Source organism: Lutra lutra, chromosome 13, assembly GCF_902655055.1.
Source record: "Lutra lutra chromosome 13, mLutLut1.2, whole genome shotgun sequence".
Classification (NCBI taxonomy): domain Eukaryota; kingdom Metazoa; phylum Chordata; class Mammalia; order Carnivora; family Mustelidae; genus Lutra; species Lutra lutra.
Genome location: NC_062290.1, coordinates 53,136,995 through 53,161,510, shown reverse-complemented (window position 1 = coordinate 53,161,510; position 24,516 = coordinate 53,136,995). Strand labels below are relative to the sequence as shown.

The 24,516-nt window shown below is 37.5% G+C and overlaps 1 protein-coding gene across 1 annotated transcript in view; it reads left to right on the top strand.

Annotated features, from left to right (window-relative positions):
• LINGO2 (leucine rich repeat and Ig domain containing 2) overlaps nt 1–24,516 on the top strand; it is a 792,006-nt gene that overhangs the window by 447,252 nt on the left and 320,238 nt on the right. Inside the window, 1 exon segment of the mRNA XM_047700796.1 lies at nt 14,346–14,504. The gene's annotated coding sequence lies outside the window, so the exon portion shown is untranslated.

The window sequence follows — 24,516 nt, the reverse complement described above, 5'->3', positions numbered from 1 at the left end:
CGTTAGAAGGGGCGGAATTAGAGTATGTGATTAGGTTTTTTGGCTGCTTTAAAATTCAATGACTCTGATTTCTGAACTTTGAGTTTAAACTTGGAAAATGTGGGGTTTTAGCAGTCAACTTTTTGATCACCATGACCATGGATCCAGCTGCTTTCAAGGGTAGAATTCCATGCTACAATCGCATTACAGGACTTAACAAGATTAAAAGTCAGCTCTCACTGGTCACAAGGTTTGAAGTTCTCATGGTATCTGGCACCTGGGTCTGTCCATCCTTTTAAGTTCTTCTTCAAACAAGAGCCATTCATATGCACACGCAAATCAGGCTGACGGGTAATGTGGATAGGACTTCTAGTTCACATTCATTGGTACTCTTACTTTCTCCTGGTTCTCAGTTTACATTAGAGAAAGCATTTATTACTTGATACTGATTTCATTTAAAAGCTTTAGCTTGAGAAGCAGCTTTCTTCAAAAGAAAATTTGAGATAAAAAATGTTTGAAGGTGTTTCTGAGAGCTTGCAGTCTTTCTGCCCAACAATCTAAGAGGAAGATACCTTAAAGAGGATGATGACAATGATTGACAGATTTCAGTTTCTTCTCATCTTTACATGTGCAACTGCAGGAGTTTGAATCATGTCTTAAAAATAGATATTGGAACTATTTCCAAAATATAATGGACCCTTTAGATTGAAGCTTAGCAAAAGCTTCCTTCACAAAGGAAGGAATATACTATCATATACCATCTTTTTTACTTTACTTTCATATACTGTCTTTTTGACTAAATTATTCTTGCACAAAGTATCAGAATCCTTAGAGTGAGCTTCTTGGGTCTTTCCAAAATGGTACCAAAGATTTTAAATCTGTAAACAGAAGCCCAGAGTCCCCCTTTTTAAATATATCCCTGACTATTTTGTGTGTGCAAAGCATCCTCTTGAAATGATTCAATTTCCTAGTTTAGTAGTTATGCTTCCAGATATAATTATGTATTAGCCAAGGATCTGAATCCTCTCACTTGTAATTATGTGGTCTCGTTAGGAAACTGGCTGTGCAAAGGAAGTCAGTGATTAAACTTTCATTCAGCATAGTTTCTTCATCAGTCCTTGGAACAGGTGTCAGGATTATTCTCTGTTGGTATTTTGCTTGGTACCTGGACTATTAATCAGTTTATATGAAAAGTTGGGATGATATATTGTCTCTACCTTAAATCCTTTATATTTTGTGGGTTGTCATGGCATTTAATATAATAGATAACTCCCTTTGGGTCATTAAAAGCAAGAAGGTCAGGCTTTCCTTTTTTCCTGACACAGCAGAGCTCTGATTAAGTGTAAAGGCGCAAGGTGATTTCTTCCATTGTGAAATCTCCTATGGGATGAGGGTAATGTCAGCGATTATTTCAGATGCAAACAGCAACTGCACTATTTGGTGGGCTTATTTCACGTTAACCCCCACAAATAAAACTGTCGAAGTTTTCTCAGACCAATGGTAGTTTTACTCTATCTTGTGTAAAGGCAGAAAAATACATTTTTGGTAGAGGGAGTGGGACTTATTTGAACACAAACTAATGATTTTGTAAATGCTATCAAGTCCCTTAATCAGAATAAAACATTATAATACTGCACAGTACTGTGTATGTTAACAAGTTTATCCCCGTGATCCTCCTATTCAGCTACTCTGTAAGTTTACCCATTAATCTCAAAATCTCATTCCTAATCATCCACTTTAACTTTTTAAATTTGAAGTTGTTTCCCCCACCCTCCAAATTTCAATCATTTGGTTTCCACTAATCATTCTCCATTCCCTTGGGCCATCCTCTCTTCCCTCTCCCCTGACTTCCCTTCTCATCTTGGTTTATATGACACACAATTTAAAAATCAAAAATTTAGCAGATCTGTTAAGAACCTATGTCACAGTTTTCCTTCAAAGTCTGCAAGTGGAGATGGCTAGGCTGGCTAAAAATTATTCTTTCTTGGTAAAAATACATAAGTAAAACAATTGATTATGTAATCATTACTATCTGGATACAAGAAAAAAATATTTAGCTAAAGAGCATTAGACACCCAATTAACAACTATTGAATGGCTTCTTAATTTTAGAAAAGGACTTTCTGTTATTGAAGTTTATTAGGAATTTCTTCAGCATTTCATCAGGGTTGTAAATTTCTTCCTAGGAGAAAGATGAGAGTTTCTCTACTCAAGGAAATTGTGTTCCCAAGTACATTTGGCACAACTTTTCTTTGTCACTTACTGCAGATAGAGGATTTATCTTCAAAGAGACCATCAGATATAACTTTATACTTATAGCCCATCTGTTTTTTTAAATCAGTTTTATTGAAGTATTATTTACATATAGACACTGTACATATTTAAAATGTGCATTTTTAATGTTTTGATGCATGTGTACACTCATGAAACCATCATCACAATCAAGATATGAACGTATCAATCATCCTCAAAAATTTTATTTTTAATTGATGTCTTCTTAATTTCTTTTTAATTTTTTTCTCCTTTTTACTTTCTCCTTCCCGCTCCCTCTCCTCATCACCAGGCAAACACTTAAGTGCTTACTGTAATTAACTTTAATTTTTATTTCCTAGAACTTTATATAAATGGATGTAGAGTTTGTACTCTTTTTTTTAGGGTGAAAGAATCTGACATCTTTCCATGTAGCATAACTACTTTGTGAATCATTAATGTGTATAACAATTCTTCGTGTGTAACAATTCTTTTCTTTTTAATACAGAGTAGAATTCCATTATGTGGATATAATACTATTTATTCATTCACTTACTGATGGACATCTAAGTAGTTTCCAGCTGCTGCCTAATACAAAAAAAGCGTTCTTAACCGATGTATATAAATCTTTGTATGGGCATGTTTCATTTCTTGTGAAAATAGACCTAGAAGTTGAATGACTAGATCATATAGTTGGTCTATGTGAAAATTCTTTTTTTTAAAACATTTTATTTATTTATTTGACAGAGAGAGAGAGAGAGAGAGATCATAAGTAGTCAGAGAGGCAGGCAGAGAGAGAAAGGGAAGCAGGCTTCCCGCCAGAGCAGAGAACCCAATGCGGGGTTCGATCCCAGGACCCTGAGATCATGACCTGAGCTGAAGGCAGAGGCTTAATCCACTGAGCCACCCAGGCACCCCAGCGTGTGTTAAAATTCTTAAGAAACTTCAAACTGCTTTCCACCAGTTGCCAGATGCTGGAGGGTAGGGGAAATAGGAAGAAGTTGGTTAAAGGTATAAACTTTCAGTTATAAGATGAGTAAAAGCTAAAGAAATAATGTGTAACGTGGCGATTATAGTTGATAACACTGTATTGTATAATGGGAATTTGCTAAGAAAGTATAACTTAAATGTTCTCACTAACCCCCTCATCCCCAAAGAAATATGTGAAGTGGTGGCTGATGTTAACTAACTTCGTATAAGAAATCCTTTCACAATATATATGCATATCAAATCATCACATTGTATACTTCAAATATCTTATGGTTCTGCCAATGATACCTTCACAGAGCTGTTAAAAAAAAAAAAAGGAAAGAAAGAAAGAAAAGAAAGGAAAAAGAAAAGAAAATAACAAAACTGTTGTACCTTTTATATTCTCATCAGTATTATGTGAGTTTGAGGTCCTCCATATACTTGCCAACACTTGATATGGATGGCCAGCCTTTTTAATTTTAGGTAATCTAACAGGTGTATAGTGGTATCTCATGGTGGTTTTTATTTGCCCTTACCTAAGGACTTTACCTAAGGCTATTTTGATGATGTTGAGCATCATTTCATGTACTGGTTTGTCATCCATATAACTTCTTTGGTGAGTGTCAATTCAAATCTTTTTTTTTTTTTTCTTAGTTGAGTTTTTTGTTTTCTTATGATTGAGTTTTGAGTTCTTTATATATTCTAGATACAGGTTCTTTATATAACTTTTAAATATTTTAAATATTTCCTTCAGCTTCTGAGGTTTTTTTTTTTCATTTTCTTAATAAAGTAGAAAGTTTTGAATTTGAATAATCTAGTTTATTGATTTTTCTTTGATGGATTAGGTTTTTGGTATAGTATCTAAGAAATCTTTACCTAACCCAAAGACATAAAGATTTCTCCTGTTTTCTTCAAGAAGCTTTCTAGTTTTTTCTAGTTTTAGGACTATGATCCTTGAATGAATTTTTCTATATTATATGGTATGAGGTAGGAGGTATTAAAATTATTTTTCTTCTTTCTTTGTGTGTGTGTGTGTGACACATATGCATGCGCACACGTGCACAAATACCTAGTTGTTCTAGAGCCCACTGTTGAAAAGACTATCCTTTCTTCACTGAATTGTCTTTGTACCTTTTTTGAAAACCAATTATCCATCTATATGTGGGTCTATTTCTATAATCTGCTTTATCCTATTTATCTAGTTGTCTGTTTTCACACCGAACCACTCTTGATAACATGATAAATTTAGTTTTTTAATAAGTCTTGCAATAAGGTATCATTTGTCCTTCAACCTCATTCTTAATTTTAAAAGTTTTTTTGAGGGGGTGCAGAGGCTATTCTAGGCTCTTGCATTTTCATACAAATTTTAGAATTAGTTTGTAATTTTTTTAAAGATTTTATTTATTCATTTGAGAGAGAGAGAGGTAGACGTAGAAAGCATAAGCAAGGGAGGGGACAGAGGCAGAAGCAGACTCCCTGCTGAGCATGGGTCTCCAATGTGGGGGTCGACCCCAGGACCCTGAGATCATGACCTTAGCCAAAAGTAGACAGACGCTTAACTGACTGAGCCACTCAGGTGCTCCTAGAATCAGTTTATAATTTCTATTAAAAATATCCCACTGAAGGGCGTGCCTGGGCAGCTCAGTGGGTTAAAGCCTCTGCCTTTGGCTCAGGTCATGATCCCAGGGTCCTGAGATCGAGCCCCTGCATCAGGCTCTCTGCTCAGCAGGGAGTCTGCTTCCTCCTCTCTGCCTGCCTCTCTGCCTACTTGTGATTTCTGTCAAATAAATTTAAAAAAATTAAAAAAAACATATCCCACTGAAGTTGTGATAGTATTAAAGGATAGATTAATTTGGGGGAAATTGATATCCTAACAATAATGAGCTTTCCAACTCAAAAACACAGTACATCTCTATATTTATATAGGTCTTTAATTTCTGTCAGCAGTATTTTATAGTTTTCGGTATACAGGTCTTGCACTAATTTTGTGCTAGATTTATCTCCATGTATTTAATGTAATTTTGTGCTATGCTAAATGGTATTGAAGTTTTTTGTAAATTTCAAATGCCTAATGTTTTGTTTCTAGAATATGGAATTACACTGTTGTTTGCATGCAATACATGTATTATGCAACTTTGTTAAACACACACATTAATCAGTCTTAGTACCTTTGTGTGGATTCCAGTGGATTTTCCCCACATAGGAAATCATATTATCTGTATATAAAGACAGTTTACTTCTTCCTTTTCAATTTGGATGCTATTTATTTCTTGCCTTATTGAGCTGGATAGGATTTGCTTTATAATCTTGCATAGCAATTGTGGAAACAAACATCCTTATATTTTCCTGACCTTAGGGAGAAAGCATCTTTTACTATTAAGTATGATATTTTCTTTAGTCATTTATAGTGTCCTGTATCCGTTGATGAAATTACCATCTATTCCCTGTTTGCTCAAAGTTCCTTTTAGTCAGGAATAGTTGTTGGATTTTGTCAAACACTTATTTTGTGGCTATTAAAATGATTATATGATTTTTCTTTAGTTTGTTAGTATAGTTAGAATGGTTGCATTCATTGTTTTTCCCCTAGATTTATTGATATCTTACTGACATATAACATTGGAGAAGGAATGTTTAATACAGTTATGAATGTTTTCTGCTATGTCAAGAGTTACAAATTTTCATGACAAAGGACATTCCAGATAATTACAAACTTTATCTTATGCCTTTAGAATGTGCAGTGTAACTTTGGGAGATTTTACTCTTTAGCTTGAAATGTTTTTTTTTAAGTTATTAACTAAGCAGATGTACAGTGTGTGCTCAGGGCAGAAGTAGAGTCAATGCTTTGAAGTTTGGTTACATTGTTCTGACCTTGGTAAAAATTAAAGTATGGTTTCATGGAAAACATTCTGGAAGTTATTCTCTATATTCTCCTTAAAAGCATTGATAAGGGGGCGCCAGGGTGGCTCAGTGGGTTAAGCCGCTGCCTTCGGCTCGGGTCATGATCCCAGGTCCTGGGTTCGAGCCCCACATCGGGCTTGCTGCTCAGCGGGGAGCCTCCTTCCTCCTCTCTCTCTGCCTGCCTCTCTGCTTACTTGTGGTTTCTCTCTGTCAAATAAATAAATAAAATCTTTGAAAAAAAAAAGCATTGATAAAAGTAGCACAGTTAAGGCATTTGCTGAAATACCTGATCTGAAACTTACTAGATAGACTTTCCATTTTATCGGTGATTTTACTACATGCATCATAATTTCAGCCACAATTTTTCTATTTAAATTTCCTTTTTCCTGCCTTCTTCTCTTTTTTGCTATTCTCTTTGATATACTCCATGTTACTTTGAATCAGTCTCCCAAGGGGGTCCCAGTAGACTTTCTATCAATCTAAAAAGCAAATTTATGTATCGGTCAGAATTTTTAGTTGAAAGTATTAGAAAATGACGTTGGCTCTCTCAAACAGAAAAAGAATTTAGGAGGAGATTCAAGGCTCACAAAATAGCATATGGAAAGAAACAAGAAAGCTCAAGAGGCTAGGTGCTGGAAAAATACATAAGGTCACACTGTAGGAAAACCTGTGCTTTAGTCACCACTGGTATGAGTCTGACCTTAAAATACACACACACACACACACACACACACACACACACACACACAGATTTTTTAAATCTTTGTGTCATTCTTTCAAACATCCAAGGTGAGGTCATATTGGTTGAGTTTAGCTCATTTCAAGCCCCTCTCGTTCCCCCAGGTATCAGGGAAAGGATTTCTCTTTTCTCTAAGATTATCCTTATGTTAATAATGCAACAGGCAATGATAATGCAATAATTCAAGGTCCATCCTGCTTTCCTAATAAAAGTCAGAGAGCTCAGAGGAAGAGGAGTGTGTCGGTTTCTGGACAGTTGAAAACAAAACAAAACAAAAAATTATAGTGTCTCTCTCATATTTTATCTCTGGGTATCTGATGTTGGGGTAGGGTAGAATATTGTGCTTAGACCAGGCATTAGAAATAGAAAAGAAAGAGGTGCCTGGATGGCTCAGTCAGTTAAGCTGGATCCAACTCTTGATTTTGGCTTAGGTCATGATCTCAGGGTTACATCATGTCCTTGGGCTCTGTACTTGGCAGGGAGTCTGCTTGAGTCTCTCTTTCTTCTTCTCCCTCTGCCCCTCTCACACTTGTGCTCTCACACGTGCACTCATGCTCCCCACCTCTCAAAGAAGAAATGATTGACCTGGAATTATTCCTGGAAGAATGCAAATTGATAGGCAAAAAACATGCAGACCAGATATTTGTATCAAAAAAAAAAAAAATCATGGCCTATTCAAGGAAAAAATTCAGTTTCCCTTTTAGCTTTTTGGCCTCCTGCCAACTACTCACCCTCTGTGACTTTAGTTCTCAGTTGCCAAGTGGGAACGATGATGTCTGGGTCCCAGGTTTGTTGTGAAGATGGAATGAGAAGATATCTATAGAGCACCCAGCACAGCACACTCACTCACAGTGGTTACTTGTCAAATAATTACTATTGTCCTGTCCTTCTCTGTAGAAAACCCTCTAACTCCTGAAAAACTCCACGATTGCCACCTTTCTAAATGGGGCTGCAAATCTCAAGGATGCTGACTGGGTCCATGAGAGGATGTAATTGCTGTCAGATTCTCATGCTGTGTGTGACCCTGTTATTTATTGTGGTCATGTGCAGAGACAAAGGTTTGTTCTTCATGAAATGGAAGTCATTGATAAGATCACCAAACCCCCTTCATTTCCTGTCCCCCATTCTAGGTACAGTGGCTTCTTACACCAAAGAGAACTTGATTCCTCCTTTCTTATAATTATTTTATAATTGTCTTTCATCATGGTTTCTCTTGATTCTTAGGGAGTCTCTTTAGTGTTGAAAACAATAAAGCTATATTAAATAAAGAGAATGATGAAGATCGTGTGTATATTGAACATTAAAATAATTTTGTAAATATTTGAAGGAAAAATATTGATCATAAAAAGAGATTTCTCAATGTATGCAGTTCATGGGAGAATAATTTTTCTAAAATAAACTAATTTATTTGAAATTAAAAGAGAAATAAGTTATAAATTAACAGTTGTAGAAGTATAATGGCAATGTCAAAAATAGGTTTTGTTCTAGGAGAGTGTTTCTTAAATGGTAGTATGTGTAAGTGTAATCTAGGGAATTGTCACCTGCAGAATTCCCAATCTCATTCCAAAAATGAGGATTTATTAATTCTGGGGTGGAGCCCAAGAATCCACACTACTACACATATTAATTGGTGATTTTGATGAGCTGGCCTTAGAGCGCTTTTCTTTTTCCCTCTAGAAAGACTGTGGGGAGAATTTTTAACCTACCATGGATTTTGCCGAAATAGCAGTGGGTGGCAACCAATGGTTGTAAAGCAGGATCTCAAACTGGAGGTCAGGCATCAAAACCTGTTCACAGAGGTGTTCTTTCTGACAAAAATAGTTTGTAAAATGTTGTCTGTAATGCCCTCAGGCTAAGTTTGCTTCCTTCAGTTAACTGTTGACTGGCTCATTGGCTTCTGGTATTTAAGTTCACATGTAAGTGGTACACCTCCCCCTGAGACACTTGTTCATGAGCTCTGAGAATTTGAAGAATCGCTCTTTTAAACTGGAGAAAACTCTGAGTGAGGTATTGGGGAGCTTCCAAGGGATGATTAAATATGCTTGGCAAATTTTAATTTGATGAGATCTGCCAAGCTAAGGTCACATTATGAATTATTTTTCTCCTCAGGTATGACATATTCCAAAGTCAATACAGATTGGGTCCCTGCCCCTCTTCCATGATGGCTGGGTCTACTTCTTTGTCCCCTTCTTTGCCAGACTATGAACAGTACCAGGGCAGGAACTGAGTCTTTGTACTTGCCTGGGGCTCAGAGCCCCGCATATTACACAGAATGCGATGGATGCTTAAATATTTGTTGAAACGCTAAGGCAGTAAGGAAGGAAAAGAAGAGAGAGTGAAAGGAAGGATGGGAAGAAAGAAGGAAGAGATGAAGATAATGTGGAAAGGATGAAAAAGAGAAAAGAGGCAAAAAAGCAACAAAGAAGGGAAAACACAGGAGAGAAAGTTAAAAATGCAGAGACAGGTGTCATCTGTAGAAATGTGACTAATTCGATCCCTTATTTTAGGAAAATACAAGCAAGAATATGGACTACTTGAATGTCAGAGTTTATAGATCAAAATCAAATGCAGAATGAGGTGTCTTTGAGCAAATATAGCAACAAGGAGGAGCATTGTCATGTGTTAGCATCAGGCACTGTATTCTCAGATATTGATGGAATTGCCCTAAATTTTGTTTTTCCTTACTCAAGGGGCTTCCTGCCTGTAGGGTTTCCGAAGTAAAAATATTAAATGAGTATCTTGGAAGATTATTTTAAGTTTGTAATTACTCATAATGTAGCTAAACATACCAAATGAGCATCCACAAAACGCCAAGTCACTATTTATATTTCAATCTAATCATAGTCTTTGTCACAATCTATCATCACAGTCTTCTCCTTGTGTCTGTATTTTTTTCATTGGGAAAAAAATGGCTTGAAAGAGGGAGAGAAAGTTGTCATCTGTTGCTTTCAGAGAATTAAACTCATTTAAAATTGAGTACTCAGAAATCCTGTTATTTTGTTTGTTGACTTTTGGTATCTTCTTTCTAAAATAAAACCTACTCAAAGCATGGTTATTTAAAATCCAAGTGAATTGGAAATCTATAAAGTTGTTTAGACACCATGCTGAGTAAGCTGGGTGAGAGCATGGTGTATTAGAAATACAGGTGCATCGTGGGTTTATGTCCTCATCCACATCCTCCTGTGATCCTAACGACCCCTGATATGTCACTTCATTTCCCCGAGACTCAGATTTTCATCTGTGTATTGAGCAAATCTCTCAAACTCAGTTTCTAAGAACGTGGAATCGACAGTACAGCACTATCAATTAACTGCAGCTCAGCTCCATTTCGCAAAGGCTCTATGTCCTTGGACAATAACTTAAACTCTCTGGTTCTTATTTTAATCATCTTGAAGTGGACGTTATTCCAAGACTTAGGATGGTTGTTGAGAAATGAGAAACTATACCTAAGATGGCAACAGGCATAGACATTTTTGTTGATAACCCCCACCTGCTGGGAAATAATCTGTGACTTTTACATCTGACTAAATGAAGAAGAAGAATAAAAGGACCTAGAAGCAGTCATGTTGTCACTAAAAATGGTGGCGCCTTCTCTTTCCCAGTCTCACCTATGAAATGGACTTATTTGAAATTTCTGAGGCAGAAAGCCTCACAACTTTGATCATTGATAACCCATTTATTCCTATATTCTTAACGTTTATATTCTTGATGTTTGTGTGGGGGAAATGAGTAACCTAGATACAAAACTTGCAAAATGCACCGAGCTACCCAGGGGGCTGTGCAGCAGGACTCCATGGGGAAGATGAAGCACATCCCTGAGATGAAGTTTAAAGAGCAACATCTCAACAAGTACAAATCAATAACCTATAAAGTGAGTGCCTAAGTGCTGAGGGGATCCTTTGGAAAGCTCTCTTCAAAGCAATAAGATAAACTGAAAGGGTAGTGGTAGTGTGCATAAAGAAAGACAAAGAAGACCAAAAGTCAATTACAAAGCACTTAAGGCCAGACCAAGAAGCAAGAAAATAGTTTGTGAATATTCAAATTTCTTCTACTATTTTCAGATTTTATTTTGGTCCCATTTTGTTTTAAATTCATGGACAACAATGTTTTATCAACAGGTTCTATATACCACGCCCCTGCTTGACCTTTCTGAACATTGTCAAAAATTCATTAATAAAATTTAAATCAACATTATTGAGGTAAAATTTACATACAGTACGATGCATTCATTCAAAATTCATTTTTTTTGAAGATTTTATTTATTTATTTGACAGAGAGAAAGAGATCACATATAGGCAGAGCGAGAGGGAGATGCAGGTTCCCTGCTGAGCAGAGAGCTCGATGCGGGGCTCGATCCTAGGACCCTGAGATTATTACCTGAGCCGAGGGCAGAGGCTTAACCCACTGAACCACCCAGGTGCCCCCAAAATTCATTTTTAAAAGAATACAATTTCAAAAAAAAGAGAGAGAGAGAGATAGAGAATAGCATTTATATTTTAAAAGGCTTATCCTCAGACAAGTCATCCCAGTAATAAGCCGAGACTCAAAAAACATAAGATGAGAAAATAGAAGAAAATTAAACTGTTTGGAAACCATATTGATTTTCGTAAAACTCACTTAATTTCCAGGAGTCTCATTTAAAGGATTTTCTGTCTCTTTTGTTTTCATGTTCCTATTCAATCACATAGTTAAAGAGAGAGAGAGAAGGGAAAAATTTATTTTAAGCATTTTTTTTCATGCTGAATGTCAATCATAGAATAAAGTTTCAAACCGATGTCATAGAATCAGTAGTTCTCAGGAATGCCTCATGGACTTCTCTTTGAGAAAAACACATGCATTAATTTTTTGTATTTTATGGATCTTCTTTGAGAAAACACATGGAATGGGTTATACAAAAATTGCGTGAAGCAACTTGTTGTACAACAGGCCCTACCCCTACCTGTTAAAACAAGAAGCTGTGAACTAGGATGTAGATTGCACAAGACTGTATGTGATGCCCTGTACACACACCCCGGGGGGAGGGACACTGACTCCATGGTGGATGCCAGAAACATCAGGTACTAATTGGTTCAATTTTTCTGAGCTATTTTGACATTTAGTTGGCTTATGGGAAAAAAACCTTAAGAGTGATGCAAACCCATCTCATCCAGTAAAAGCTTTGTATGAGTCAGCTATATGAATCGGTCATTTTAGATTGTGGCTTTGCCTTTGGCTTATAATGCTGTACTCACTGACAAACTTTATAAAATCCCATGGTCCAGTCATCTAGAAGGAGGATATAAAATAAAGCCAATTATTTTGATTTGGTCCAATGTGACTTCCTTTCTTTGTCACAAATATATGCCAACTAAATCAGAATAGAATAGATGGCAATCATTTTTAGGGGGGAATGTGTCTCTTTTCATTTTGTATCTGGCACCAAATCCCTTACCCGGAACAACTGAGGTACTCGATCCAAGTCTGTGAAATGAGTAAGTAGGTTAATGGATAAGTCAGTGATCGATTGTCAGTGGAAAACCATCAATAATGAAGGAAATACACAAAACCTACCCTTCAAAGAAGGGATCAATAGCATCGTTTTTGTATAATGAAATAAAGCCCCTTTTAGAAAGCAAGTAGTTACACTGATTTACTGATTTTTACTCTTTTGTAGTAAGTCGCAGAACTAAAGTTGGAGAAGTCACACCGACAGGCAGGTGCTTCCAGAGCAAGTAGCTTTCAAAATGTTTCCATTTTGGGGGAATCAGTTTGGGAGCTTGGAGATTAGGTTTATAAACACTTCCCTATCGTTAGGTCCACCAGTGTATGACTTCTTTCAATATCCTGCATGACTGCCAAGAGACCAAAAAAAAGATTACGCTCATGAGAACAGATTTGTTTTGTAAGGAAATTGATTTGATCATTTTTAGAGCGTACATAAAGCAGCAAAGAAATAGCATGATTTTTGGCATGAATAAAAACATTTTGCATCTGTAAGTTGACCAAGGTTTTAGTTAGAGAATGCCAGAGCTTGGATTAACATACTTGGAACATTATGGCTTTGAGGGGTGTGTGTGTGTGTTTGTCTGACTGTGTTTGCTAGCAGGGCAGAGCTGGGGGATCTAGGTGTGTGGGTATCTATGTGTGTCACTAATAGCATCGACATTCCTGTTCTGAATTGCCGAACGATCACTTACGATCGTTCATAGACATGCATGCCTCTCCTTTTAAGGATTGATTTTGAAGAACTGCATTTTAGTCAGAGGTACACACTTGACGTCAACCTCTTGCCTTCTTACCATTTTTGCTGACATGGCACAGAGGATCTCTCACTACTGTGCCTCTTAACGACATCTCTGCATTGACATCTGGGAATAGGTAAAGCTTCAACCACAGGTGCATGAAGCTGTATCATTTTATGGCTTGTTAAAATCAGATTTTGCACGTGTATCCATTAATCAGCAGCACCCAGTCATCCACGCCAGTCCCCCTACAGATTTAGAATGACCTCTCAGCCCTCTCTGTGGCACTCTTTAGAAACTAGTAATAATTCTGGTTTTCTATGTGCATAACTAAATTTGGTTGCTGTAGCTAAACAATCTGAGAGTTACTTCTGTGAAGCCCAATAAACTAATCTGTTCACTAGTCTCCTTCTAAATTTCTGTTGAACGGAATTTTTTGTGTGGAAGGAATGAGGCCAAATTGGAGTTGTTGATTGTGCATGGGTTTTTGTTTTTTTTTTTTCTCCTTGAATGGAAGTCAAACATGCTTGTGAAGTTTAAACAGCGTATTTCTTCATATGGACACAAATAGTGAAATATTAGGTATTTCCTTGTCTGTTTCCTCATCTATTTACTTTCCTGGGTCGTGGGCATTTCCTTTGTGCACAAATTCCACCTACAATGTTTTCCTGTTGGTTACTCTTTTGTAGTCTCTGTCTCCATATGGCTAAGGTGGCTGTTGAATTTGCCGCATCTCATATATGCCCCTCAAAGGCCTTTCTCACACACGAGCCTACAGACGTGACGCAAGTTGTATGCAGGGAATATTGACGCTGGCCAGAGTGTCAGAGCTGACAAAGGAAACTCTCCTTGATCTAAACCATCATGTGGATTTTTCTTTAGCTGCTGATGAGTTTGGCCCTATTGAGCCACATTGCTCAGTTAGACTAAGAGTAGGCTGGGTAGAGACAGAAAAATATTCTGGGTTCTCCAAGTGGTCACCTACATGAAGGAGAAGGGGTACACACCATAGAATATGTGAGTTTTAATATCAGTAATGTTTATTTACACTGACAGCTCAAACAGATCAATAATACTGTTAAGAGGAGCATGCACTCAGCAAAAACACCTTTTGTAGCACATAAACTTCCGTCTTCTGGCTTTAATGTTGATCAGCATCTTGAGAGGCATTTATAGCCCCTCACATACTCCTTTATGATTCCATTATTGATTAAGTAGTGATGCCTGCTGGACCTAGGACATAGTTCACTAATTTTCAATTAAAATGAAGAAATACCATGTTTGTTGCAGGTTCACTTCAAGCAGTTGGCGTGTGGGACTCTGAGAGATGCTGCTGCCCATGACATGTTGGGATTACCATGATCAACTACCCAGTTTGGATTTCAACCAGTGGCCAGGAGCTTTGCATGGTGGACAGCAAGGGTTGGATTTTTAAAAAGAGTAAACCAGGTAAGACTGAGGAAGACATCCGATCATTTATCACTTGCTCTCAGGGCTTTCATGTGTTGCCAAGAGGTATTGAATAATGTATAGCTTTTCTATTTATTTTCTAAGTCCACTGAACAGGTTGTTGAAGAATGGTACTCCCTTGGATTTAGGAGAATGTGTGTAGTAATAATTGAGTCCATTTTTTTCTCAAGAGGAGAGAGGAGTTATTTTAAGATACACATAAAGCTATACAAGATATTATGGACATAATAGGTTAATGCAACAGCCCAAAATTGCAAACTAAGGACTTTTCCTCTTTAAGTAACTCCTCTGAACTGTAATGGGATAAGCAGTTGTACTTTTGAAGATTCTATAGGGAAAGTGTGGCTGTTTAATAGTTGTATTTTACATGATATAGAAATGTGAGTGTCATTTAATAGTATATGATCTTATAAATATGCCTCAAGGTTACTCTAATTTCGAAGATAATGCCAATTATTCTACCTCATTTCTTTGTATTTATCACTTTAATTTCTGTTCCTCTAAGTATTATTTAAAATGGTGATACAGTGGCATACTTTGGTATTACTGTGGCTCCTAGAATTTACGAAGTTATGCTTTTATTCAAATATTCTTTTTGCTGCTTTTCTCTATTGCATTCTGGAAATTCTTCTCCACTATTACCCACATTTGGTCAGATCCTCTTTTTTTATTTAAAATTTTATTAACGTATAATGTATTATTAGCTCCAGAGGTACAGGTCTGTGAATCGCCAGGTTTATACACTTCACAGCACTCACCATAGCACATACTCTCCCCAATGTCCTTAACCCAACCACCCTCTTCCCCCCCCCCCGCACCCCCCCCCATCAACCCTCAGTTTGTTTTGTGAGACTAAGAGTCTCTTATTGTTTGTCTCCCTCCCGATCCCATTTTGTTTCATTTTTTCCTTTCTTTTTTTTTTTTTAAAGATTTTATTTATTTATTTGACAGAGAGAGATCACAAGTAGACAGAAAGGCAGGCAGAGAGGGAGAGAGAGAGGGAAGCAGGCTCCCTGCTGAGCAGAGAACCCGATGCGGGGCTCGATCCCAGGACCCTGAGATCATGACCTGAGCCGAAGGCAGCGGCTTAACCCACTGAGCCACCCAGGCACCCCTCATTTTTTCCTTTCTTACCTCCCAAACCCCCCACTTTGCCTCTCAAATTCCTGGTCAGAGCTTCTTAACTGTCTTCCTCCTCCATAAGATAATTTGAAGTTGTCATCAACAAACACCTGGGAGAACCACAAGTTATCCTTGCGGTCTGACTTAAAGACCATCAAAGCTTTTACAGCTTCTCGGAATTTTATGCACCCCAAACAAGATTTTGTCTAAGCTCAATTACAGAAACAGAAAACATAAGTAAACTTCATTAACTGAGAAAAAAAAAAAAGGAGGGCCATTATTCTAAGTCACTTGAACTCTTTACAAATATAGCTCTCTTACTTTCTGTGAATAAATGGGCCTCGGTCAATAAATTAGAGCTCAAGATAATTATTGGATGTAAAAGAGAACTTCTCAAGTGACTGAGAATAATTGATTCTTTAAAGTTTGAAAAATATCCCTCCCCAATCCCATAATAACTTATTTGTCTCTAAGATGATAATATCAGGTAAGTACAAAACTCAAATAGTCACAGATTTCAAATTTGTTAGAAGGAGTATAGATCACCAGACTCATGGCAGAAACCCTTATTGATGAACTGATCGGTGGACAATTGTCCTGCTTGGTGGCAAGGTGGTTTATCCATACTTAGAAAACTTCTGCTAGTCTGTATCTAAAAGGGACATCAAAATGGCGAATTTTGGGGGAATAAAGCTCAACCTACTTCCAGGCTTTGTAGCATTAAAATCAAGCAACTAATTAAAGCAAGAATGCTTCATGGTAGACTTACATATTCTTAAATGTTTAAGTCTTAGTCTTTGAGTCCAAAATAAATTTCATCCTGATTGTGTTTACTTCTCTATTTTCAACAAAATTCGGTTGCCTGTTAACCCATCAGACTTAGAAGAAATAGACAAAAAGGAGAAGGATAAAATTAAATCTATTTTGAAGGTAATCATGTGATAATTCAATTATTAGCACTTATTTATAATGTCACAAAGGAAAGAGCTCTCCTCTATTGTGAGATCAGAATTTTTATTCTTTAGAATACTTTATCTTTCTGAATTGTGTAGGTTATTAATATAGAAAAAATATACAAGGGCTTTTGATATGAGTATTATAAAGGAACATAACATCTTTTCTCTTTGGACAGTCTTTTGCAGTGAATCCTGTTGATTAGGAGGTACAGAGATAGTAACTTCCACTGTTTTGTATAAAAACATATGATGTAGAAGAACATAAAAGATTTGACAGCGAATTCATATATTTTCCCAGTTAAAGGTTAACTCTTTAAAAATGAGCAGAAAATTTATACATTATAGCTTTATAGTTTATATTGGTTTTAAATTCATTTTCATTCTCTGTTATGAGAAGGGCAGTTGCATTTTTTATAGCGATGCATGTTAGCTTTGCCGTAAAGTTAACAGTGTCAAGGCTTCCCAATTCTGCTTCTCAGAAGTTTATAACAAAGCCATAAAAATTTGTACTGTTCCTTAGCTTAAAAGCATTTTTTCCTTTCTTAAAGCATTTTAAAAGTAAAGGTTTGCCTAGCTCAGGATTATATTTTTGTATGCTTGTATGTAGAAGCAATATTAAGCTAGAGAGACAAAACATAAAAGATGAGATTTTTGGAAGTACTTCTGATAATAGTATGCCCCCTGGGATGGGATATGCAGTCTCCAAGGTGGTTCAGGTACACAGCAGCCTCTGTGTATGCAATGTGTCCTCTACTTTCTGCAGAGAGCAAGAGACATTCTTAGCTGTGCAACCATTCTTATTTTTGAGGTCTCCTGGAAAAAGAACCTTGAGAACTTAGGGAGGTAGCTGATTCGGTCTAAAAAGTCTTGTATGAATCTTTAATACTTTTTGGCTACATATTTATTGACTCTGCAAACATTCTTCAACCCCATGTAAAGCACTAAGTGTCCAGAAACAAATCAACAACCCTCTCTGCCCTGAGTTCATCTCACAAAGTGAAACTGACATGGAACCAGCTCAACTTTAGGGAAAATGAACTAAAAAGTTTAATGATCTATTTCAAACAGAATTCTCCATAAATTAAGATGAAGGGCCGTTAAAACTGATAGTATTAAAAGGTCTTTGAGGCTTAGGAGGCATTTCGGCAGTACAGCTAAAAAGTGGGAAGAATTTTATCTAATGGAAAATAGGTATGACAGCATTCTAAGCCCAGGTCACAGTATGGCAAAGCCCACCATAATGTGAAAATAAATGGTACCTTTGGAGAAGGGAAAGCTGCCTCAGAGAGTCAGAACGCATGAGGGAAGAGGCAGAGCGTAGAGGTGGGGGCTGGACTTGAATGTTTTGGAAGCAAGGCTGCAGTGTTGTAAATAGGGAGGTGATGTGGTCGAATCTGTGCTTAAAGAAAATGACCCTGGCGTTGGGTGGGGTAGGGGCAAGGAAGGTGGGTGCAGAGCGAAACGATAAACTCGGAATATTCAGTCCCACGAGTACAGAAATGTATTTAGTGCTGTGTCATCAGTGCATGGAACGGTTCCTGCTCATCCCTGATTCTGTTCGTCTCGGTTAAAGGCTGACTAAATCAGTATCTCTCAGTGATAATCCATAACTTCTACATTTGCAACTTTTTCCTTGTTTAGAAATGGTTTGAAAATGCTTCATACAAAGGACGAAAATTTAATTTTCACGTTTTCCATCACATACACAGTTACACACACATGCAGTAAACTCTCTGCCAGTATGTGTTTGAAATTAAACCTCAGATCCTGTTCCTGAAATTTATGCTTCAATTAAGATAGGGGCAGCTGCTACCCTACTTTATTCCCCTTTTGAGACTTTTATCTCGCAGGCTTTATCCTTCCCTTCATCGTTTTATCATCACATCAATCACTGTTTCTCTCCTTGGGAATGCAGCGTGCATCACAGGCACATTTTTATGGCTAGAAAGCAAACCTACCCTACTTGACACGTAGTGTTTACTTAAACCTAATTAAGTAATTCTGCTGAAAGTACCATGTCCTTTCCATCACAATGCACATTTGGCCAAAATGATAGGGAATATTTTAAAGTGGTGGAAAATAGCTGGGGAAGGGAGTCCAAAGAAGACACAAGATGAATGAAAGTGAACTTCAGCCCAACCTTCTTTGACACCATCCTCTAATGAGCTGGGGTGCATTCCCTCTGCTACTGGAAACTCCTCACTCACAGGTTGGCTTTTATCCCAATTATTTTACTGAAAGTTTCCATTGTAGTAAGACTCCCCAGTAGTATACCAGATTCAGAACATTTTGTATGATTGTATCATCTGTTTTCAGATAAGTTCTCTTATAGTCTGGGAAAAAACCTAAGAATTTCTTTCTAAATATGCATACTTAAGGAAATATAGATATGATTCACTAAATGTAATATTCTTGAGACCAAGGCCTTTGTCTTCCTTTTCTGAGACATCAATTCCAGAGCCACATACATTTTCAGTAAACATATCTGATGAGTGAACAAATGAATGAATATCAAAACTTTGTGCTTCCGATCAAAATTGTAACTTCTGTGTTAACAGTAGGAAGTAGATCTCTCTCTTATTAGCAAGACCAACTGGCATTTGGTTCTCTTGTCCAGCATCAGATCAAGGGTGTCTTCTTCTCTAATGGCTTCCAATACTACCATTATTTCATAACAGATTTTTTAAATCACCTAATGACAAAATTTTTTAAGGGTATGGAGGATTTAATATAAAGGATCAAAAAAAAAAAACTTATGTAAGTCTTGTTGCCTTTATAAGTAAAATATGGTTCTCTTTCACAAAGAATCACAAGTTCTAAATTTTTGCTTCTATAGATCTCAAATGCTTGGGAGAAAGAAGCATGGTTTTGTCTCTTTCCATGTTGTTGGGTATGGACTTCTCTGGATAGAAGTCACTAGAATACTACTATCCTAGCAAGCTACCCTTTTGTATTTCGTGAAGGTAGGTTATAGCAAATTGTGGTTATAAATATACTATCACATTTAAAGGCACTGGCTTTAAATAAGGCCTGGATTTGGATCCCAACTCTGACACTTACAAATTCTGTGATCTTAGGCAAGTTACTTATCATCTGAGACCTGATTCACAATTGGTAACATACACTTCTTAATAGTTGCCCATGTATAATTGTGAGGATTAAATGAGATTGGACATATAAAACACTCAGCAGAATATCAGACACAGTATAAATAAGTTGCTGCTATTATTTATTATTACTGTCGTTGTTGTTGTTGTTGTTGTTGTTGTTATTTATGATCTACAGAGGCAGCAATTCTGCCCAGACATTCATTTCACCCAAATTTCAAAATATTTTACCCTTGGTCCCTAGAAGGAAATGAGATGTAAAATGCTTAGCAGAATACCTGACATGCCTCATAAACACTCAGTAAGTGTTCGTTGTTGTGGTGCTAGTTACAATGATTAGTTCCTTATATAAGCATTTCTCTTCTTGAGGCTCTTTGAGGAGCTCTTGGGTGTAATCTTTCTTTAGCAACGACTTCCCTCTTAGGATAATGGCAGGTCTAGGATTTATGGGTAAGATAGGGCCCTATTTAACCATCTGTTTTTGGTTATATGATAATCATATTGCTGGGTATCTTGGTATTGAGGTGAATAGCATTTTTTTTTTAAACCCAGGATGACCAGAATGGCTTTTCATACCGAATTATAGTTTTTAGAATCAATAAAACACATTGAAAGCCACTAAAGGAAATATTAACATGTATCTTACAGTAGCAAAGAAATCATCCTGATCTGTTGACATAATTCTCTAATTTGGAAATACTACTTTAATATCCACTCATGTCTTTAAAGGTCCCTGACATTAATCAAGCATTATATGTAATTATGCCTTTAACCTTTCCTTTTGTTGCACATATTTTACAAGAAAGACTGTTATTAATTTTGAAATGAAGATTTAGTATTAAAACTACATTTAACATGGTAAACTAATACTTTAAAAATTAACTGTCATGGTTGGGGCGCACCTGGACGGCTCAGTGGGTTAAGCCTCTGCCTTTGGCGCAGGTCATGATCCCAGGGTCTTGGGATCAAGCCCCACATTGGGCTCTCTGCTCAGCGGGGAGCCTGCATCCCCATCTCTCTCTGCCTGCTTCTCTGCCTACTTGTGATCTCTCTCTCTCTCTGTGTCAAATAAATAAATAAATAAATAAAATCTAAAAAAAAAAAAATTAACTGTCATGGTTAATCTCACAACACACCACCAGAAACTACGTAAGAGAAGAATGGTGATAAATCAGAGACAATTCCAGGCATTTCTGGCCTGTGCTTTGTAGACTCTCTGTTTGGGGTGTCCCCAGTCTTGTCAGCCAAAGGCAGGATCTAGATCATCAGCTGAGATGTGAGGGAAGACAAAGTACTATAAAACTGAGGGAGGGCGTGTGGAAAATGAATCAATCCAAGGTGAATAAAGGATTCCAGGCTTTGGTAAAGGGCTTTCTAGGGTCAGACTGTGGGTTTCCTCAATGAGCCAGGACCAGAAAGATGCTCTCTCTTTCCTCAGCAGCTTGCTGTCACCCTCAGCGAGGAGCAGAAGAAGCCAGGGGTGGAAAAGAAGGGGATTCTGGGGTGCGCAGTGATGGTACCCTGGTGGGACGGGCTGTGCGGTTAAAGGGGCAGTCAGGCAGAGTCCTGCTCCGGGGTTAACAGCTTGCTACAATGTGTGCAGTGGTTTTACACAGAGTGGTGGGAAATCCCTGAGTGAGTACAGGGAACATTTCATTAGAAGGGATTTATTTATTCTAAGGAGAGGATTTAGCATGAAATCAAAGTACTACAGGAGACAAACAATCTTTACAAAGTCTCTTCTGCTGTAGTATGAACCAAAGGAAACCATGTTTCTTTCTGTTGAGTCCAACATGACAATAGGGATGAACTAATAATGAAAGCCACCCTAAACTGAATTTCAGGATCAGTGTAGGTCTTTTATATCAATAACCCTGAAAGAGAGACATTGTCTTACACATATTCAAGATGAAGAAACCAGGACTGAGAAAAGTGCGTCACTTTTCCAGGCTTCCCACAGCTAATACATGTGAGGCCAGATTTCTCTCCCACGATCTCCTTTTTTTAAAACTGTGTGTTTTCCATTATATGATTATCCTGTTTTTCTGTTCTTACGACTAATGTTCCAATCCGTATGCCATTATACGTGTGTGCAAATTTGCTCTGTGCTCTATTATATGTTTTTATAATATTTTGTCATTTTCCCCTCATTGCATATGTGTGCCTATTGATTATCCAGGAATTTGAAAGTTGCTTAAGAGGTAGAAGTTTTCTTTTTCTGGGGGGGTCCATCGCTGCTAGTGTTATGAAAGGCCCTGACTCCAAACAAACATTTGCTACCAACGATCTCAATTAGCAAATTGGTTTCCCCTTTTCAACAAGGAAAAGAAAACTTACACACAGACTTCACATAACATTCTTGGCATAAGTGTCATATACATATTTATATACCTATAATTTATCGAATATTTACATAAGTGGCCAAATTATAAATCATTTGAGTCATAAATTGTTTTTCATCTTTGTGGTGTTTCTTTCCTCTCACAGAGAGTGCCAGAGTAATTTAACAGATCATTTTCCAAGCTGAGTTGTGTGGAACACTGGTCTGGAGGTGGGTGCTACAACTACAAAGGGTTTTGTGGCCAATTTTGTTTTGCTGGTGTGGAGACTGATGATAAGGACTGGTTCAAAAAGGAAGACTTTAGGTTTGCCTGCCACAGTTGCCACTCCCCTCCTGAATAAGTAGAGAATTGTTGGTCGGAGGAACGGAAATGATTTTGAACCATCTTTTCCCACAGATTACAACTCTGGTGTCAAGAACATAGGCTTTGGCCAGTTATATTCTCATTCTCTTTTCTCTTTTTTTTCTCCTGTCTTTTTGCTTCTCCCTCCTTCTTTTTCACCTCCTCTTCCTTTTTCTCTTCCTCCTCCTCCTCCTTCTTCTTCTACTTCTCCCCCTCCCCCACTCCTGACACACACACTCTCCCCTCTTTTCTCTCTCCTCCTCAACCTAGCAGCACGCTGACATTTTTGTTTCCCCTGCTTTGGCTTCCCTGTGTTTCAATCCAAGCATACCATCACCTCCAGTGACTGCCATCAGGGAGGTTATCACTTCCTTCTTCAACCCAGCAAAATCTGGACATTGTTCTCCATCTCCCTGTTTTTAAGCAGAGAGACATTGTACTTTTCAGGCACATCCTGTAGACAGAGTTCCTTTTACCAGCGAGTTACTTTTCAGAGGGTAACCTCACTTTCACCCTCTTGGGAGGAGAATGCTATATAAGGACTACATTTTCTACATTCAAAATGCAGCCCTAATTATGAAGCCAAAGTCAGTTAGTGTTAGGTTGTATCATTAGCACCCATCATCAGGAGACTTTTGCAGGAAGTCACTTTTGGAGGTGGGTGGCGCTGGACCAGAGGAAATAGTTTCCACCCACTCGGTCTGCTTTCACCTCCACATGGATTAAGGACACTCACCACTCTTAAATGTTAACTTTACCCTTAAGGAGTTTATGATGCCAATGCCAAGCAACACAGATATGTAAACTTATCAAAAAAGAAAGAAGGCAGAGTGCTGTTAGTGCGAGGCAGGAACTTGGGTCAAGGACAGAAACAACAGAGATTCAGAGGAAGAGAAAGTCCTGGTGGGCTGGAGGCCTCAGGGAAGCTTGATAAAGGAGGTGAATCCAGAGCTGAAACTCAAAGAAAGCGTAAGAATTGTCTTTCCTTTTAAAAATGCTTTGCCATAATCGTCTTTTAAAGTTTCCTTTTCTTTGGTTTTGTCTGCCACCCAGTCAAACCTTCAGCTGAAAGCAGATCTCAACATGTCATTCCCATACCTTGAGGATAAAGCACTTATTTCTTAACGTGTCATATGTAATGCTTTTTATATCTTGAGACACTGTCCTATGCATGCACTGTATTTGGTCCCATTGTTACTGCAGTGTTTGCTGTTCCCAGTCATGTATGTCTGGTTCTTGCTTGTCCTCGTTGACTCCTTGAACAGACTTCTACCACATCTGTTTCACTTTCTAGAACATGAGTCCTTTCAGGTAGAGAGCAATTCTAGCTTATTCCTATTTTCCCAGAATGGTTGTATCTCACAGAGCTGGCATGTGTAAGTGAACATATGCCTTTTCTTCTCAATTACATTAGGACTATGTCACATCATTCTTTGTCAGTTTGGATGACTGAAATCAAACCCTACTCATCTTTGCCTTTACTTAGCTGAAATGCCATTATGGGATGGTTGAAAAGAACAGTGAGTTCTAGGATGTTTAGTAAAAATGTTGTGGGCTGCCAAATATGATGTAAGTTATCAGGATTCAAAACAAAAGTTCTATCTGGAGCACTGGAAATACTGCAGATGGTATTGAAATGTGACTCAAAAGTGTGATTTCATAAAAATGATAGTATTTATACAAGCAATTCAAAGTACATCGAACACTAATACGGAGAGAAAAGTTTTCAGGGTTTAAATACATTTTCATGATTCTGTGTCACTGGAATTCAGCTAGGCTCTAAAGCTCAGTAAACATCCTCCAGTAGAAGGTCTCCTACCCTACTTCTGAACATTTGCTTATAATTGACACAAATTCATTTATCAAATATGATTTGAGGTAAGCCGAGAGAGTACAGTGATTATAGTATAATGTTTAAGCTAACCTATAATAATTTTTATTGAAAAAAAATGTTCTGTTTCCTGAACAAGCTTGCAGCAGAACGAAAACTTGCTCCATCAGCAGAATGGATGGGGGTTTTCTCCATCTGAGCTTTCATCATATAGAATTCTTAATCAAGCCCGAACCTTCTGAAAGACATGACTTGGAGAACTTCCAAAACAAACAAACGGACAGACAGAAA